Source organism: Trichosurus vulpecula, chromosome 1, assembly GCF_011100635.1.
Source record: "Trichosurus vulpecula isolate mTriVul1 chromosome 1, mTriVul1.pri, whole genome shotgun sequence".
In the NCBI taxonomy this organism is placed as follows: Eukaryota; Metazoa; Chordata; class Mammalia; order Diprotodontia; family Phalangeridae; genus Trichosurus; species Trichosurus vulpecula.
The window spans coordinates 292,859,088-292,880,098 of record NC_050573.1 but is presented as its reverse complement, the minus strand read 5'-3'; the positions used below and the strand labels follow the sequence as shown (position 1 = coordinate 292,880,098).

The 21,011-nt window shown below is 36.5% G+C and overlaps 1 protein-coding gene across 2 annotated transcripts in view; it reads right to left on the bottom strand.

The window, feature by feature from the left end:
- Positions 1 to 21,011, bottom strand: part of HNF4G (hepatocyte nuclear factor 4 gamma) — a 187,959-nt gene that overhangs the window by 83,373 nt on the left and 83,575 nt on the right. Inside the window, exon 2 of one of the 2 annotated variants that reach the window (XM_036765037.1) lies at positions 6,750 to 6,851. The exons of the other annotated variant lie outside the window; for it this stretch is intronic. The gene's annotated coding sequence lies outside the window, so the exon portion shown is untranslated. The remainder of the gene's footprint in view (positions 1 to 6,749; positions 6,852 to 21,011) is intronic. 2 annotated transcript variants of the gene reach the window in all.

Genomic DNA, 21,011 nt, shown 5'->3' with positions numbered 1-21,011 from the left:
ATTAGCAAGTCATTCACTCAATTCAGTCAACTAGCCTACTATGTACCAGGCACTGTGCTAAGCACAACCATTTTACATCTAGCAAATCAAATTTTATCAATTAAGCTACTCATATTTTTATGTTTAATAGAATATTATGCACTGGTTGCATTTGGGTATAGTCATTTTTTAGTGTTTTTAAATGTTTTACTACTGAACTGAAACTCAAAATCCCAATGAGAAACTTCTTCTACCAATGAAGATCAACTTCTTCTCTACCGCTTAGAATTATAGAAAATCACATGGGGCACTGAGAGATAAAGTTACTTGCCTAGTGTCATATAACTAGTATGTGTCAAAGATAGGACTTAAACCCAGCTCTTCCTGGTTTCAACATTAGCTCTATACACTGTACCAAGATACTTCAAATGTAGGACAAACAGGTATCAAAATTGGAGAAAGAAAAAAACACCAATGCACAGCAAGATTGGCAAGTAGTTCTGTTTTCATATAATCTTTCCATGTCCCTATAAATGTCAACAACCTATACAATCAGTTAAGTAGTGACAGAAAGAAGGAGGAAGCTCTGCCCATTCTAAATCTCAGTTATTAACCCTGAATTTGGTACATATACAAGACTAAAAAAATTAATCCCAATGTTCAGCAGTAGAACTACTATACTGGATCATCCAACTAAACAGAATCCTTACACCAAAGATTATAAGAGATAAACTGTCTTGATTTCCCCTCAGCCGGGGATAAGAAGATTCTGAAATATCTATCTATCTTTGGAATTATAATGGCAAACCAATACCATGTTTCCCCTACCCACCTCCAACCCTGGAAGGACTGAGTTTCATGAATTGAAAGGTAGGACTTGATTTCTACCACAGTAGGACTTTTTGAACTACAATGAAACAAAGAAGAGAGGAACTTTTTGGGATGCTGATGGAGGAGAAAGCAAGTAACTCATATGTGCACAAGACACTGTTTTGAATGAGGATCAGGATACAGTATTAGAGTAGCAATTTGAAGAACCACAACACAACTGCCTAGTCAGATTCCTGATTGAGAAGTGTAATGATTGTTTTCTCCAAGAGAAAGGGGGAAACATTGAAGTGCTTTAATATTTAACTGCCTTTCTCTCTACGTGAGATGTAAGGCAGCTTGTCAAAAGTTTGTCTAATAAAAACCGTTTTAACTTTTGATTTTGTTTCTTGAAAACATCTTACCTATGATGTAAAACTATGATTAATCATAAATTTCTTGCAAGGTATGTCTGCATATTAATTATACGCGCTGTTTGGTGGTGTGGGGGGAGGGAGTACAATAGAGAACGCCAGGGAATTGCTGGGAATATACAGCACTAGGGAAAAGGAAGAGGAGAGGAAGGGAAGAAGAATTTATTAAGTGCCAAAGTATGTGACAGGCACTGTGCTAAGCATTTTACGAATATCTCATTGGATCCCCACAACAGTCCAGTGAGGTAGGTGCCATTGTTATCCCCCATTTTACAACTGAGGAAACTAAAGCTGTCAGAGGTTAACTGACTTGCCTGATGTCACACAGCTAGTAAGGCCTGAGGACAAATTCGACCTCAGGTCTTACTGACTCCAGGTCCAGTGCTCTATTTACTGTACCACCAGCTGCCTTCACCAGCCTATCTTCTAGGACAGGAATTTGCACCCCTTAGCCAGAATTTTGTCTTAGGCAAGGGGCTCAAAGCTGAAAAAGAGAAGAAATCTAAAGTTTAGATTAATTAATAATTTTATTGGCTCTAAAATGGAGAAATAGACGTTTCATATGAATAATGAAGGGGTAGGACATAAGGACATATGTAGCGCTCATGTGTCAGGCACTGCTAAATTTTTTTTACAAATAGTATCTCATTTGATCCTCACCATAACTCTGAGAGGTAGGTGCTCTTATTATCCCCATTTAATACTTGGGAAAACTGAGGCGAGTGATTGTAAGTAACTTGCCCAGGGTCACAGAGCTAGTAAGTGTATGGGCTCACATTTGACCTCAGATCTTCCTAACTACACTCTATCGACTTCATTACCAACTGCCTTCACCAGCAACAGTGCCTACTGCGTAACCATAGGCTAACAGAGTCGTGTTTAAAACAGATTCTAACATGGTTTATAACACAGGGGCCTCAGGCAATCTCCAGGCTCTGAGGATAGGATGAGAGAGAAGAGTGGACCAAGGAAGGTCTCATCTCCTGGCAGTGCCTGGTGGAAGGAGAAAGTTAGCCTGAAAAGAATCTCCCTCTTCCATTTACCAAGTGGGAGGGAGAAAATCAGAAGAGTGAATATCTCTTTTACCTTTGGTTTTGCTTTCAATTCTAAATGTCCAAACCTGTGCCAGATAGCAACATCTGCTGGTTGCATTACCAAATCTTTTTCTTATGATTTAATTTATTTTGCAAAGTACTACCTCCTTGAGAATAAAAGGCATGTCTTTTGACCAGTGCTATACATTGAATAATACTGTGTCTTTGCAAATGGTTAAGAACCATTATTTGATAACTAAAGATGTGAAGAAAGTTAAGTGACAGGAAGGGATTTTATCTGAAAGGGAAGTGGCTGTCTGCACTGGTGTAGCACGGCAAGGAAGACAGCTCTATTGAGCTGCAGCCGTGTGACCTCCCAACTTCTATATTGTAACTGTGTGTATCCAGTATGCACAAGCAAAGAAAAAATAGGACTCCCACTTTGGGCATTTGGAAACTCACCCTCAACACAGTGCTTATAGAGAGGCTTAGAATATACAGAAGGTGAGAGAAACAGGTAGGAATGCAATATATTGGTTTTCTTTCCCCTTATGTTTTTGGATATGTGTCTTTTGTTGAATGTCCCCTTCACTTTATGCCATTCTGCTAGGCTTTCTGAAGTGTCGAGAATGGAGAAAAAAATGGGTTTGTCACTGGATTAGCAAAAAGCTGTGTCCTCAAGACCTTCTAATCTATTACATCTCCTTAAAGAGATATCTATGTGTGAGGTGTCAGGAAAACCTGGCAACTAATAGGTTTTGTAAATGACAGTATAATATGTTAGTTTAATTCAAGATTGCTTAAAAAGAAGAGACAAATGACTTTACTTATTAATGAAAACAACAGTAAACAACTGGTACATGATAGGTTCCTATGCTAAGGGGCTGGGGGTTAATTTAACCAAAATAGCGTTCCTAATTTTAAAAGTTTTACCCTGGTAGTTCTATGAAAACTTCACAATCTTTTCATTGTTCTTTCTCCCTTGGAAGTTAATGGCAACATAGCAAATCACTACCTGACACCAGGGACAAACAGCTCCCCTCACCTAGGCCCTGTAGAGCTTTAGTCATGAGCTAAGAGCCTTACAGTCTAAGCCTGTGGGTCTGCTGAGACACTATTATTTATTGATCTGGTAAACTGCAGCACATGCAAAATACAAAGCAACACTTATTAGCCAGTCTGTTCTTCCGGCACTCACAGTGAAGACTTCCAGATTTTGGTAATAAGATTTTGGTAATAAGTTTTACGTAACAATTAAAACACAAGACTTTTTCTCAGCTGAGAGTCATAGGGATTGCCAGATTTAAGAATTCTATAATCTGTCCCCAAAAGATTACAGCCATAGCAACGGAACCCCCTTTTGTAGAGTCATTTTTAAAAGACACATTAAAAATTATCTGCTCCATCACAATCAGAACAGAATCAAACTCATTGTAGTGCCCTCCGAGCAGCACAAACTGTCTGTACTTTTGTAGTCCATGGTTAGCAAAAGAAAGACTCTCTCGTAAGCGGGTACTTTTCCTTGTGCCTTTCGACTCTTTAAAACTGGACAATTTCAGGAGTCATTAACACAGCTAATCCCTAAACCATTAGTAGAGTCATAAAATGAGAGAACAAGAGTAAAATGATAACCTTGCATGTTTATTTAGTTGTGAGACTTAAATGAGAGACCTTTGAACCTGCTCATGCCTGGAGCCAGAGAGTCACCACTTAGTGCCTGTGTGTTTGTGGTTGTATGTGCAGGTTCATGTGTACCCCTGCAGCACACAGGCAAAGGATGGGGCAAGTGAAGAAGGGGAGAAAGAGGAGGATAATGGTGTAAAGGAAGTTACAAGAGTGGTGGGAGGAGTGGCTCCTAGAGCTTTACCTCTTTTGGCAAAAGAAGCTTTCTTTAGGAAGGCAGTTCCTTAAAACCTCAAACAGTAACATCAAATAAATGAAGAGCTCCTTTGGATCCAATTCCCCTCTTGTTTTCCATAGCATGTGGCTCCATCAAAAAAAAACTTTAAAATATTTGCAGGTAAAATACTAACTGAATTCTCAGCTCAAATAAAATTAATTGGACTTTTATAATAAACTCCTACTTTGATCTTAGCTTTCTCCATAATTGAACCATTCATTTAAATGCAATTTTCCAGACCAAAAAAACCCTAGGTTTTCACAAATCACTGAAATGCATATGCTCTTCCCATAATTTTATTCAATTTACCAATATTTAAGTACCTATTACCTTCAAGGCACTGCAGACATCACATATGCCATGGAGATGAACTAGGAAGTGAAATTTATTGAGAGGCCATGATCTGCTATTCCACCAAAATGTCTTCTATGACAATGTCTTATCTCAGCAAGGGAATGAAAGCCCATACAAGCTCTGCCAAAGACTACCAGATTGCTAAAACTTCAAATGGGGACACAATTGCAGACTGCGTATTTGTTGTGCAAGTACCAGTCTAGCCAAGCTCAGGTTGGCTGCAAGATAACAAAGACTATCAACTAAGTCCTAGAGGATTTATGTTCCATATCAGTAGAGGGAGTGCCTAACACTGGTAAAATCATAGAGAACTATAGAGACAGGGATAGAAAGAGAGAAAGAGATAAGGAGAGGGGTACTGCTGGGCATCGGGGTAGAAATAGGGATAGGGAAAGAGAGATAGTGATAAGGATAGAGTAAAGGATTGGGATAAAGACAGGGATAGAGATAATGATAGAGGGGGGATAAAGATGGGATATATGATATCATTTGTAATGTATAATCTTAGAGGGTTACCTAGAGCCAGTCTTCTTAAACTTTTTCCACTCTCCACCACTTCAGCACTTCTTAAACTGTGAGTGCTGCCTGGTCACACAGCCAATATGTGTTAGAGACAGGATTCATATTTCCTAGCTCTGAGGACAATTTTCAACCAAATCAAAAATATACATGTGATTTTCTGTCTTTTTTTAATCTAATAAAGTATTATCTTGACAGAGTGTTTTAAAAATTTCTGAAAGTCAATCAATTTGTGCAAAATGAGCTATGCTGAGAAGCCTAATGGCAATATTTTGATTTTTTCTATAACTTTGCCAATCTTAGACTCAAAAGAAATGATGCAGGCTAAGCTATCCTTCACCATCTCAAAATAATACTACATCTGTACATATTCTTTCTTATACATGTCGTGTCTCAGAAGAAGAGGTATTCTTTCACAAGGAAGTGTGTGTGTCACTTAGTATCATACTGTTGAGGAAGACAAGGTGCTCTTTCAACACAGGTTTCATCTCCTGTATGGTGAAGCTAACAGCACATTACCAGCCCCACTAGCACTACTATACCCCCAATACCACATTGCTGCTCCTAGCGCTATCTCAGTGATAGTCATGGCCATAACCGAGTCTTCCCTACTGATGGCTGAAGGGATACTGTTTCTTCCAAGTTTCTGGAGATGCAGGATGAAGTCATGGAACAGTTGTAATTCAGGCCTAAGTGGGTCTTCAACCACAGAATTGTATAAATATATATGTGTTTTACCTTCCCAATAAACTAAAAGCGCCTTGAAGATATAGATGGCACTGTATTTCATCTTTATTTGGCAGGAACTTGTATATAGTAAGTGCTAAATAAATGTTGCTTTGAAGATTCTCAATACAAATAATTCAATACAATGTCTAACCTATAAAAGTTCATTCCAGGGGTTACAGTCAAGATGGTGGAATACAGTTAGCACAGGGGCGGAGAACCTGTGGCCTCAAGGCCACATGTGGTCCTCTAGGTCCTCAAGTGTGGCCCTTTGACTGAATCCAAACTTCACAGAACAAATCCCCTTAATAAAAGGATTTGTTCTATAAAACTTGGACTCCGCCAAAAGGCTGCACCCAAGGACCTAGAAGGCCACATGTGGCTTCAATGACGCAGGTTCTCCAACCCTGATTGTACTTTTGCCTAGCTCAACCAATATATTTTCCTTCCAACAACTTTAAAGAGCTTGTCAAATCAGATTATAAGCAGGAAAACCAACAAAAAAAAGTCACAGTGAGCCACTTTTTTCCATCCCAGGGCACCTTAGATAGACATAAAAAAGGGTCCATGGACACTGGGGGGAGGGCTGGTCAGGAGCTCAGACTGGCAAAAGCTGTATTTGCTGTTGGCTTTGTAGAATGCTGCAGTGGCAGCAGCAGAAGCAATGGCACAGTGAGCACTTAGAGCCCAGAGACAATAAAAGGACTGTACACCTAATCAGAAAGAGATTATGGAGGCACCCCAGGCTAGCCCTGCATGCCAGAGAGGGTGTCATTTGGTAGCTCCATTACCTACTACCAAGTTCTGGGCTACAGTTCCAAGGTGGAAAACAGCACCTACAATCACAATGGAGCAGGAGTCCTAACTGGGTAGGACTCTCAGTTCCAGATTGGAGAGGAGTACTTGCAGACACAAAGGAGCAGGGTTCCTATATGAGTACCATTTGCAGTTCAAGGACACTGATGGGTTATGATTGTCAGGGAGCAGGGATCTTACCTGAAGAAGAACCAGAGCACAGAACAGGAAAGCAGTGACCAGACTTGTCCCCAAATCACACCACCTTTGTAGCACTGAAAGCATATAGGCCCTTTGATCTAGCTGTGAAAACATCATGAAATTAAAGACTGAAGCAGAGTAGAGTCACTACCTCCCCCTTGCCTCCCTTGTATTCTAGTTAAGGAAAACCCAAATTTAACATAAAGTCCAAATTCAAGAAATTATCTGGGAAAATGAGCAAACAACAATAAAACTACCTGACCTATGAAGTTATAAGAGTGAAAAGGAAACTCAAGACATATTCAAAAGACAATGACCTCAAAACATTTACAAGCAAAGTTTCAGAGAAAAATGTAGACTGGACATAAGCTCAACAAGAATTCCTAGAAGAGTTAAAGAAGGAGCTAAAAAGAGGGGAGGAAAGTCACATAATAACACTAGAAGAAAAACTGGGAAAGGAAATGTGAAGTACACAAGGAAATTATGAAAAGAAATGTAACAGCTTGATAAAAGAGGCACAAAAAATATTGAAGAAAATAAGTCTTTAAAAACTATAATTGGCAAAATTTTAAAATATTTTCACTGTAATTTTTCATTTCTTTTTATATTTTGAGTTTAAATGCTCTTCCCCTTCCAAACACCCTATTACATCTACTGGGAAGGCAAGCATTATGTTATCAATTATATTATGTGAAATCATAAAAAATATATTTCCATATTAACCATATTTCAAAAAAAAGCAAGAAAAATAAAAACAGTAAGGAAATTATACTTCAATCAGCACTCAGAGTTCATCAGTTCTCTCTCTGGAGGTGGAGAGCATTTTTTTCACCAGAAGTCATTTGGAATTGTCTTGGATCATTGTATTGATTAGAGTAGCCAAGTCTGCATAGTTAATCATCAATACAATATTGTTGTTGCTGTATACAATGATCTTCTAATTCTGTGCATTTCATTTTGCATCAGTTTGTATAAGTCTTCCCATGTTTTTCTAAATCACCCCCTTCTCATTTCCTACAGCACAATAGTATTCCCTCAATGGGACACTACTACACTGTTGGTGGAACTGTGAACTGATTCAAATATTCTGGGCAGCAATCTGGAATTGTGCCTACACAGTTATAAAACTGTGAATATTCTGACCCAAGGTGATCAAGAAAAAAGAAAAAAGAACCTATGTGTTTGAAAATATTTATAGCAGCTCTCTTTGTGGTAGCGAAGGGCTAGAAGTTGAAGGGATGACCATCAGTTGGGGAATGGCTAAACAAGCTGTGGTATATGATTATGATGGAATGCTACTGTGTTGTAAGATATAATGAGGAGCCTCCAGGAAGACACGCAGATCAAGATGGCGCTGTCCCTGATGCCGCTGCTGCAGCTGTCCCAGCTCTTCTCCAGGGCCCAGTCCCCACGCCATACTTTGGTTCATTCAGCATTTTACATTCGGAGCAACCCAAATGACAAACCCAACTGGCTGAAAGTTATATTAACCTTGGGTACTACTGCAGGCCTGTGGGCCTTCCTCCTCCAACAACATGAAGAAGATATTTTAAGAGTATGAAAGAAGAAAAGGTCTAGAATAAATTATTTGAATCTGCTTCTTTCCTAATTGTATGCTGTAAGAAAGGATGACAACCAGCTCGTGGGTCCACTGAATGATATATGAGAAAAACAATGTGTGTTAGGATTTCTCCACAGTATCACAGAATGTACAAATAAAAAGTTATCTAAAAAAGGATACCTGCCCACTTTTCAGGTTATATACTTCCTATCAATTTGTAGAAAAGTCGGTTTGGAACCACTATTGAATCTACTTGTACAGATGAGAGGGACCTTACTTACATTTGAAAGGCATTAACACAGATAAGGAAATTAAGAATTTCCATAAAAAATAAAACTAAAACCCACTGCCTGAAATTGAACACTGGTAGTCAGTATTTTAGGGCACTTATCCTTCATCATCAGATCCAACATTGCCATGACACTGGTAATTCAGGAAGTGGTGGGGATTTTCTTTTAGCTGATAGTTTCAATATCATTCTGCCAAGCTGATTCTTTTCTTTATGTGAATCAGAATGTTAATTATTTAACAGTTTAGCAAATTGGGAATACAGAGATGCTTCTTGTAAATCAGAGAAGGTTGTCCTCTTTATTTTCTTCTAGCATAGTCATTTGGAGTTAGAAAAAATGTAGAGAGGGGTACCTAATGTAGCATCCTAAACCTACTCTTTCAAAGTTTAATGATTTACCTTTTAGTTCCTATCCTGTCTTCACTGTTGCAGGTGCTTGATGCAACCTGGGAGCCCTTCTTATAGGTCTGTTTTATAGTTTGTGATGTGGCCAATAAATTGTTAGGGACTGAGGGGATACAGAAATGATTAAGATGGTCCCTTTCCTTGACGAGTTGGCCACCCATTAGCGTAGGTAAGACTTGCCTAAGTAATTGATACCAAGTAGAATGGAAAGTTCCCTGGGAAATACAAGGGAAGTGCTCTGAGAAGTAACAAGAAAGAATAGAAAGAAGAGGGAGGATCTAGAAAATCATGTTTACCACTGAAAATATACCAAGCTTGATTTGTCCTGAGGACCCTTACTTGTAAATAAATTAAAAATTCTACCTGTAATAAAATAAAAGAAATAATGAGGAGGTTGATTTTAGGAAAACATGGAAAGACTTGCATGAAATAATGAAGAGTGTAATGAACAGAACCAAGAGAATGATGTATACAGTAACACAAGCACATATATGTATTTTTCATATATAATATATAAGTATGTGTATGTCTAAGCATATATAAGTGTGTATGAATATGAATGTGTGTATGTGTGTGTTGTATGTATATAATTATTTTAAATTGCCTCTCTCCCTCCCGCCCCACCCCACACTACAGAAGACCAACCTTTCATTTACACAAACATGTATGTATGCATATATACACATACATATATGTATACACAAACATACATATATGTGTGTCAAATGGTCACAAACAGCCATCATCTGACACAGCTATATATATATATATATGTGTGTGTGTGTGTGTGTGTGTGTGTGTGTGTGTGTGCGTGTGCGTGTGTGTGAAGTAGTGGCCTTCTTTAGTGCAGAGTGAGGAGGGAAAGTGGGAGACAGTTTGAAAATTAAAATGTAATAAAAATCAATTAAATTAAAATTTAAAAATAGTACTTCACAGTCATCATATACCACAACTTGTTCAGTCATTCCCTAATTGATGGGCATCCCCTCAATTTCCATTTTTTTTGCTACCACAAAAAGAGTTCCTATAAATATTTTTATACATATATGTTCTCTTGTATTTTCTTTAATATCTTTGGGATATAGACCTAGTAGTGGTATTACTTAGTCAAAGTATATGCAGTTTTCTAGCCCTTTGGATATAGTTCCAAATTGCTCACCAGAATGGTTGAACTTGTGCACAACTTCACCAACAATTCATTAGTGTACCTATTTTTCCCTCATCCCCTCCAAAATTTGTAATTTCTAATAGGTGTGACGTAGTTTATCAAAGTTGTTTTAATTTTCATTTCTCCAATCAATAGTGATTTAGAACATTTTTATATGTCTATAGATAGCTTTGATTTCTCTTTTCTGAAAACTGCCTATTTGTATCCTTGGACCATTTATCAATTGGAGAATGGATTTTTTTTTTATAAATTTGATTCAGTTCTATAGTATATATTTGAGAAATGAGTCCTTTATTAGAGAAACTTGTTGAAAAAAATTTTTATGCTACTCCAATTTATATATTTCTTTTATCAAAATGTTTCCCTAATTAGGTCTAATTTTGCTTTTGCTTTGTCTAAGATCATGATTGTTACCCGTACCTTTTTTGCTTCAGCCAAAGCATATTAGATTCTGTTTTGGCCCTTTATTTTTATTCTCTTTTTCTTTCTGTTTCAAGTGTGTCTCCTGCAAATAATATATTGTTGAATTCTGGTTTCCAATCCATTCTACTGACTGCTTCCATGTTAAGGGTGAGTTCATCCCATGCACAGTCACATTTATGATTACTGTATAACATTTCCCTCCATCCCATTATCTCTTTATTCCTCTTTCTCTTTTTTTTGTCCCTCCTCAAAAGTCTATTTTGCTTCTAACCACTGCACCCCACCTAACCTGCCCTCCCATTTATCATCCTCCTCCTTTCTGACCCTTCCCCTCCTATTTCCCTACCAGGTATGTTACATTTCTATACACAACTGAGTTTGTATATGTGTGTGTGTGTGTGTGTGTGTGTGTGTATTCTTCCCTCTTTAAACCAATTCTGATTAGAGTGAGGTTTAACCATTGTATACAACCACCTTATTTTCCCCTCCATTGTAAAAGCTCTTCCTTACATGCCTCTTTTACGTGAGAAAATTGTCCCCATTCTACCTCTCCCTTCCTCCTTCTCCCAGGGCATCTCTCTTTCTTACCCCTCCGTTTTTTTTGGAGATCACTCCAACATAATAGACCCATGCCCTCTATGTAATAGATCATGCCCTCTATGTAAACTCCTTTTAACTGCCCTAATAATGATGAAGTTCTTAGCAGTGACATGCATCATCTTCCCATGTGGGAATATAAACAGTTTAACTTTATTGAGATTCCTATTGATTACTCTTTCATGTTTACCTTTTATTGCTTCTGTTGTGTCTTTTGTTTAAATATCACACTTTCTATTCAATTCTGGTCTTTTCATCAAGAATGCTTGAAAGTTCTCTATTTCATTAAATATCCATTCTTTCCCCTGAAGGATTATACTCATATTTTCTGGGTAGGTGATTCTTGGCTGTAATTTACCTTCTAGAATGTCATATTCCAAGCCATCTTCTCTTTTAATGTCAAAGTCACTAAATCTTGTGTGATCCTGACTGTGGTTCCACAATATTTAAATAGTTGTTGTTGTTATTTTTTCTGATTGCTTAAAGTATTTTCTTTTTGACCTGGGAGCTCTGGAATTTAGCTATAATAGGGGAATTTTTATTTTGGAATCTCTTTCAGGAGGTGATTGGTAGATTCTTTCAATTTCTATTTGCCCTCTGGATTTAAGATAATAGGGCAATTTTTCTTGATAATTTCTTGAAATATGATGTCTAGGCTTTTTTTTTTAGTCATGGCTTTCAAGTAGCCCAGTAATTCTTAAGTTACCTCTCTTTGATCTATTTTCCAAATCAGTTGTTTTTCCAATAAACTATTTCCCATTTTATTCTATTTTTTCTCATTCTTTTGACTGTTTTATTGTTTCTTGATATTTTATAGAATCATTGTTTTCCATTTGACCAATTATAATTTTTAAGTAATCACTTTCTTCAGTGAATTTTTGTAACACCTTTTCAATTTAGTCCATTCTGGTTTTTAAGGTATTTGCTTTAGGATTTTTTGTGCCTCTTTTTTTTTTTGTTACCAAGCTATTCATTTTATTTTCACATTTTTTGTTGCATCACTCTAATTTCTTGCCCCAATTTTTCCTCTGCTATCCTTTTCTCTCTTTTTTTTAACTCTTCCAGGCTTGTTGGGCTTGGGCTCAATTAGTATTTTTATTTGAAACTTTGTAGCTGTTTTCATATTGTTGTTTTCTTCTGAATTTATGTCTTGGTTTTCCTGTCACTGTGATAGGTTTTTTATGGTCAAACTATTTTGTTTTGTTGTTTTCTCATTTTCCAGTCTATTTCTTTGACTTTGAAATTTATTTTAAAGTTGGTCTCTGCTCACCTAGGTACAGAAAAGCACTGTCTCAGGTTTCAGGCTTCATCAAGTTGCTATTTTCAGAGCTAGTTTTAGGGATCTGTGATTTTTTTGGTGCTTCCAAGTAGGTGTAATCTTGAGAGAGGTACAGTCACTGCTCTCCTGATCTGCACTCTAATCTTTATCCAGGAAGGGCTCCTGGTGCCTTGCAGCCACAATTGCTAGCATTCTCTTTGCCTTAGAATTGAGATGAGGGTCCCTGCTACCATGTGACTGACAAGCAGTGCTCCCCTCTGCCCTGAAACAGTGACCCAGGACTGCATAGGCAACAGAATTGCTAACCAGTGCCAGCTATATCCAGTGCCAGCAAATGGTCCCCAAAAATCTCTTTCTGACCAGTTTTCAAACCCCCTTACTTTCTCTGTAACAAAAGCTACCAAAGCTGCTGCTGCGGCTGCTGCCACTATGTGTGTGCATTACAAACAGGTTTTCATCCTTATGTCACATACTTCTCCTTCTGACCTCCTAAGTTTTCCTGGGCCAGAAAAATGCCCAATCCTGACCTTTTCTTGGTTTTGCCACTCCAAATTTGATTTGAGGTGTTATTTTAAAGTTGCTTGGAAGGGAATGCAGAGAAAGTTCAGCTGAGTTGCCTCTAATACTCCATTTGGCTCTTCCCCCTTTCTCTGAAACTCCACCAAACATGAAAACAGGTAGAAAACTTAACTGAAGAAAATTTCTTAAAAAATAGAATTGGGCAAGCAGAATCTAATTACTCTGTGAGATTACAAAAAACAATAAAAAGTCAAAAGACTGAAAAAATAGAAGAAAATATGAAATGTAGGGGAAAATTGACCAGGAAAACATATGAAGGAGAGATAATTTAAGAATTACTGGACTGCCTGAAAGTCATGATCAAAAAAAGAGGCTAAATATCATATTTCAAGAAAGCATAAGGGAAAACTCCCCCAATATCTTAGAATCATAGATCAAAATAGAATTCTGCAATCCACCTAAAGAGATTCCAAAATGAAAACTCCCAGGAATATTACAGCTCTTCCTTGCATGCCTCTTCTATGTGAGACAATACAAATACATACATACACACACACACACACACACACACACACACCATACATACACACACACTCAACTGGGTATATAAACCTATCCTACCCAACTGGAAAACAGAACAAGAAAGGTATAAAAGAAAAAGGTGGAGGTGATAAAAGGGAGGGAGGAATGAGGAAGGCAGTGTCAAAAGCAAAACAGATCTCACCTATAAAATGGAAGTGAATAGTAGAATAGATTATAAACCAGAATCCTCAAATATGTTGTTTACAAGAGACACATATGAAACAGAAACACAGACACGAAGTAAAAATAAGAGGCTAGAGCAGAATCTATTATATTTCAACTGAAGTAAAAAAAAAGGCAGCGGTAGCAAGCATGATACCAGACAAACAAAAAATAGACATAAATAAAAAAGAAAAGCAAGGAAATGACATATTATAAAAGGTACCATAGACAATGCATTAATATGAATACCAAACATATATACACCAAATGGTATACCATCCAAATTCTTGAAGGAAAAGTTAATGAATTTAAGAAAAAAATAGACAATAAAACTATATTAGTATGGGAACTCAATTTATACCTCTAAGACCTAGAAAATCTAACAAAAAATTAATAAGAAGATAATAAAATAAACTGAAATTTAGAAAAGTTAGGTAAGATAGATCTCTAGAGAATACTGAATAGAAATAGAGAGGAACATGACTTTCTCAGTTGCAACTTCATTTTCACAAAAATAAGTCATGTATTTGGGCATTACAAACCTCACAAAGAAATTCAGAAAAGCAAAAATATTAAATGGACCCTTTTCAGACCATGATGCAATAAAAATTACTTTCAATGAAAGGCCTTGAAAACATAGACTAAAAATTAATTGGATTAATTAATCCTAAAAATGTGTTGGTCAAAAAACAAATAACAGGAAAAAATCAATAATATCATGAAAGATGACAACAATGAGACAACATGCCAAAATCTGTTGGATGATACCAAAGTTTTTTTGTTGTTCAGTTGTATCTGACTCTTTGTGACTTTGTGGACCATACTATTCATGGGGTTTTCTTCACAAAGATACTGGAGCAGTTTGCCATTTCCTTTTCCAGTGGATTAAGGCAAACGGAAGTTAAATGACTTGCCCAGGGTCACAGAACTAATGAGTGTCTGAGGCTGGATTTAAAGTCAGGTCATATTGACTCCAGACCCAGCACTCTATCCACTTTGCCACCTAGCTGTCATAGCACTTAGGAAAAGTTTTATATGCTTAAACACTTACACTTATAAAAGAGATATAGCAAACTGACAAAGTGGGCATGCAACTAAAAGCCTAGAAAATAACATATTTAAAACCTCCAATTAAACCCACATAGAAATTCTGAAAATCAAAGGAGAGATTAATAAAATTTAAATTAAAAAACCAGTAAACTAATAAATAAAACTAGGAACTGGTTTCGTTGAAAAACCAATAAAATAGATAAACCAATGGTTAATTTGATTTTAACAAGAAGAAAACCAAATTACCAGTATCAAAAAGAAAATGGTGAATATACAACCAGTGAAGATGAATGTAAAGTAATTATTAGGAGCTATTTTGCCCAACTTTATGCCAATAAAGCTGACAACCTAAATCATTTGGATGAATACTTGCAAAAACATAATTTGCCCAGCTTAACAGAGGAAGGGCAAGAATATGTAAATAACCCTATCTTAGAAAAATAAATTGAATAAGCCATAAATGAGCTCTATAAGAAAAAATCCCCAGAACCAGATGGATTTATATGTTCTGCCAAACATGTAAAGAACAATCAGTTCCAATACTATATAAACTGTCCGAAAAAAAATAAGTAAAGAAAGAGTCCTACCAAATTTGGTCTATGCCACCAATATGGTTTTAATGTCTAAAGCAAGGAGAGCAAAAACAGAGGAAGAAGGCCAATTTCTCTAATGAATTTAGACCAAAAATTTTAAATAAAGTACTAGAAAGGAGATTACAGTAACATATCACAAACATATACTATGAGAAGGTAATATTTGTACCAGGAATGCAGGGCTGGTTCAGTATCAGGAACACTATACGCAAAATTTCTGTTGTTGTTGTTGAGTCATATCAGTCACACCTGACTCTTTGTGACAGCATTTGGGTACATGATTTAGACACATAGAGTGTTACCATAAACAAGTTACGGAAGCAAGGGAAAAATTACCCTTCAGATACATGGGTTAAAGAAAAGTTCATGACTAAACAAAACATAGAGAGGATCAGAGGAGGTAAAATAGATAATCTTGATTACTTTAAATTAAATTAAATTGATTACATTAAATTAAAACAAAAGCAATGCAACTGAAATTAGAAGGGGGAAACTGGGGGAAATTATAGCAAGTCTCTTTGATAAAAATCTCCTTTCTCAAATATGCAGGGAACTGAAGTTAGAAAAATAAGAGCCATTCCCCAAATGACAAATGGTCAAAGGATATGAACAGGTAGTTTTCAGAAGAAGAACTCACTTATCAATAGTCATATAAAAATGTTCTAAATCATGAGTAGTTAGAAAAATGCAAATTAAAACAACTCTGAAGTACCACTTCACACTATCAGATTGGCTAACATAATAGAAAATGAAAATGACAAATGCTGGAAGGAGATTTGAAAAAAATAGGTACACTTCTGGAGAACAACTTGGAACTATGCCCAAAGGGCCATAAAACTGTACATACCCTTTGACCCAGCAATACTGCTTCTAGGTCTTTACCTCAAAGAGATCAAAGAAAAAGGAAAAAAAATATTTATAGCAGCTCTTTTTTTGTGGCGACAAAGGATTAGATCTTCAGGGGATGCCTATCAAGTGGGGAATAGCTGAACAAATTGTGGTATGTGACAATAATGGAATACTATTGTGTTACAAGAAATGATGAGCAGGATGCTTTCAGAAAAACCTGGCAAGACCTACATGAGCAGATGCAAACTAATGTAAGCAGAACCAGAACACTGTACATAGTAACAGCAATACTATAACAATGGTCAAGTGTGAAACTCTGATCAATATAATGATCCACAACAACTCTAAAGAATTCATGATAAAAAATGCTATCCACCTCTGGAGAGAAAACTAAAGACCTAGGTGTTCAGATTGAAGCATGTGGTTTTTTTTTCTTTCTCTTGCTCCCCTCTCCCAACATGGTTAATGCAGAAATATATTTCGCATTACTTCATATATATATAAAGCATTTAGAATTCCTTGCCTTATCAATGGATGGGGAATTGTAGAGCGAGGGAAAGAATTTGAAATTGAAAACAAATTTTTTAAAGTATTTCCAAATTACGCAGCCTAACATTTAAGGACAACAATAATCTAGCTCCAAATTAAGTTCTCACAATCCCTATGCATGAACCCTCTACTACAACCAAGCTGATCTTTCTGTCCCCCAGAGAAGTCACTGTCTTCTTCCAACTGTGCCTAGAGAACACCATCTTCCCAGACTTCCTTTTTCCCTCATTTCTATTTAAGAATTTTCCTTAGCCAAAACTCTTTTTTCCCTGCATGGATGCTTCCCAATCCTAATCCAGTATTCTCTCACATCTTTATGTATTTTTACATAAATTAGCTTTACTAGTTATTTGACATATATTATGTGCTACCACATGTTGGTATTAAACTTTGCATGTATAAGCATTCTTTAAATTGGCAGCTACTTGAAGGGAAGAACCATATCTTACACTGATTTTTTTCTCCGATAACCCCAGTATTGCTTAACAAAGTACACTGCAGATGTCAGGAACCCAGCAGTATGTAGCTTCCCTTGTGGTCACTGTTATTGCAGATAATGACGATGATGACATAATGATGAAGGAAGGCGAAGAGGAAAGAAAGGGTAGTGTTCTACAACATCTGCCATTATGAATTAGGACTAGATGATGATGATGATGATGATAACAAAAACAATAGTTAGCGTTTACTTAATGTCCATGATGTGGGAGGCGTTATAATAAGCTCTTTCCAAATATTATTTCATTTGATCTTCACAACAACCCTGAGAGGTAGATAGTCTTATCTCCATTTTACAGCTGAGGAAACTAAAACAGAGGTTAAATAGCTTGCCCCGGGTCACACAGCTAGCAAGTGTCTGAAGCTGGACTTTGACTCAGGTCTTCCTGATTCTAAGCCCTGTGCTCTACCTACTATATCACCTAACTAGACCAGGGGTAGGGAACCTGTGACCTCGAGGACACATGTGGCCCTCCAGGTCCTCAAGTGTAGCCCTCTGACTGAACCCAAACTTCGCTGAACAAATCCCCTTAATAAAAGGATTTGTTCTATAAAACTTGGACTCAGTCAAAAGACTTTACCCAAGGACCTAGAAGGCCACATGTGGCCTTGAGGCAATAGGTTCCTCATCCCTGACCTAGACTATGGAGTATCCAGAATACTATGGGTAACAATCACCAATTCATTTTCTGACCTGTCCCCTTCACACACACTTTTTGAAGCTTCTGTCTTTTCCTTTTTCTCTCTCTCTCTCTCTCCCTTTTTCCTGCTTCCCTCTCTCCCTCCTTCTCTCCCTTACTTCCTTCCTCTCTTTACTCGTCTGTTGTTATGATCCATATTCATTTGCTATATATTCTGATTTATTAATAATAATAAAATATCTATAGCACTTTAGGTTTGTGACATGTGCTACATATTCATAGACATATACAGATATTTAAGAAAGCACAAATAAGAAAATCTTGATTTAAATAGAAAAATATGTCATGACTATGACAGAGGAATTACAAAGATATGTTGAATAGCTAACACCCATAGCCTGTGATTGGAAGGAGATGAACATACGTGTATATGTACATATATGTGCATATATTTATATATGTACATGTACATATGCATATTCACATTTATATGTGTATATACATATAACTTACATGTCTATACATACATACATATAAATACAACCTTTCAGAAACACATCTATTGAATAAAACCAGGTATACTTGCATTTGCTTTATTTAGCAATGTTCCTAGTTTTGATGGCAAAGGAGCTATATAAGAAATTAATGACATGGATGCAGCATAGAACTTGATAGAAAAGGACAAGTTGACAATCTTATGATTAGAACAAGGACTAGTTACATATGTTTCTTCCCTCTCATGATATACAGTAGCTACTGTCACTAGAATAATTTCAAATTTCAAATCTCCTTGGTTTTCATCACAAACTTGATAAAAGAAAAAGATGAAAAAATCAGTATTTTAATGTCCTTTATGCTGTGTGAAAAATAATAGTATGCCAAACTACTTTGACCCTGAGAGCATCCTTTATTTTGAGTGCCTCACCATCCCCTGAAAGATTGTCAGGTCTTTATCAGGGAGATCCTCCAAACAAACTAGCACATTATTAAGGTTGCAGCAGTGCAGTAACTCACGGAATGTATGAGTGATTAAAAGCCATGCAGTTGTGACAAGGACCATAAGGAGAGCTGAAAGAGAAGTAATATGTCTTTTGATAAAAACAAAATACCAAAACTGGAATGATTTAACCCATTCTCATTTTAAATCTGATTTTTGAACTGTAATCCAAGGGACCTTGAATGCTGGTGGATTTGAGGGAAATGTAATTACAAATGTATAGCTCAATCAAAATTTTCGGGGGGGGGGGATTATTGATAGTCCATGGATATGACAAAGAAGTTTACGTGCTAATTTCCAATATCTGTATATATAAAAGTGCATGTGCACACATTTCTCTCTGTCTTTCTTCACCTGTCTCTCATTTTTCTCTTTCTGTCTACCCCATACATACATACATTGTTTTGATGTCACTCTGCCAGGCTCTGTCACTGTCTCTCTGTTGCTCTTTGTCTCTGTCTCTCTGTCTGTCTTTCTTCTATACCATATCAAATTCAAATTCTACTATAGAAAATGTATTTTCATTGTAAAATATGTTAAGGGTCAGAGTTTTACCACAGGTGTTAGAGAGGATCAAAGCATAAGACGTTTGTCTTCTCACAACGTCATATATCTAAAGGAGATAATTACTTCAATGATTCAAGGATCTATGATTTTCCCCATGTCAGTGCTTCCTTCACTGATGCAGAACACAACTACTCTATGCTTTAATAGATAGCCTGCATAAGTTGCTGTGGCTAAACACATTGATCATCCAGGAGCCAATTAATGTAACAAAAGGCTCTGGCACAAGTCAGACAATAATTTCTTCAAAAGAAATGGTACATTTACATGTCGCTATAGATTGTAATTATAATTAACTTGCTCACTGGAGGACCCATGAACTAATGGATATTATAAGATCACCTCTTCCATTTATTCATATATATTAATTGTTTTCTTGTACATAGAAGGGGAATACTGCCCCCAACATAGAAATCTCATCTTGTATTGTCCACTGATGATACAGGAAACCCAGATATAAGTGATGGAACTAAGTATAGAGCAGAAAAACCTCAGCAAAATGTATAATCATATATCCAAGTAGGCTGTTCCTTTAAATTTATCTTCACAGTGCTAGACATTCTTGCCTGTTTAGGGCTCTCAGGACATACTGGAATTAGCAAGCAGCCTTAAATTCATGGAGGAGTTGTAGTTAGACATCATGCCTACTTTACAGTAGGCATGTGGAAAGTTCAAGATAGCAATCTATGTTTCCCCTCCTCACGTACACCTCCATGAAACAAACGACCCCTTTCTGACTGGCCACAGTATAGATAAGAACTGAAAGCCTGTCTCAAGGAATTTTGAAAGAAACACAAGTTAGTAAAGGACTTGAAGATGTCCTCTTCCCTAACGAACTATGAAAACAAAATAGACAGCCTTTGGCCTAAAGTGATCTGGAAAGTCACCTCCATCTTTCTGTCCCTGATTTTGCCCATGTTCACCTCACCTATGTCTACCTTTTATATTTGTGTCATGACTATAGTACAAAAGAAGAGAAGAACAGTTAGAAAATTCTAAGATTGAAGATAATAGTTTATGAATTTATATGAGATTCTATGCATTTATCATCAATGTTAATATGTGAAAATACTGGATGAACTTCAGTCCCTGTTTGGAAATGTTTTGTTACACTGAACACTTTTATTCTTTCAGTTTCTTTTTCTTATTGTTATAGCTAGCATTTCTAGTACATTAAATAATAATAGTGATAATAGATATCCTTGCTTCACCCCTGATCTTATTGGAAAAGCTTCTAGCTCATCCGTATTACAGATAATGCTTGCTCTTGCTTTCAGATAGATACTGCTCATCATTTTAAGAAAGGCTCAATTGATTCCTATACTTTCTAATTTCTTTAATAGTAATGGATATTTTATTTTGTTAAAAGCCTTTTCTGCACCTACTGATATTCATGATTTTTCTTGTTCTTGTTATCAATGTGGTCAACTATGCTTACAGTTTTCTTAATATTGATCCAGCCCTGCATTCCTGGTATAAATACCAACAGTTTGTAGTATATAACATTTATGCTATTTTGTTATAATCTCCTTGTTA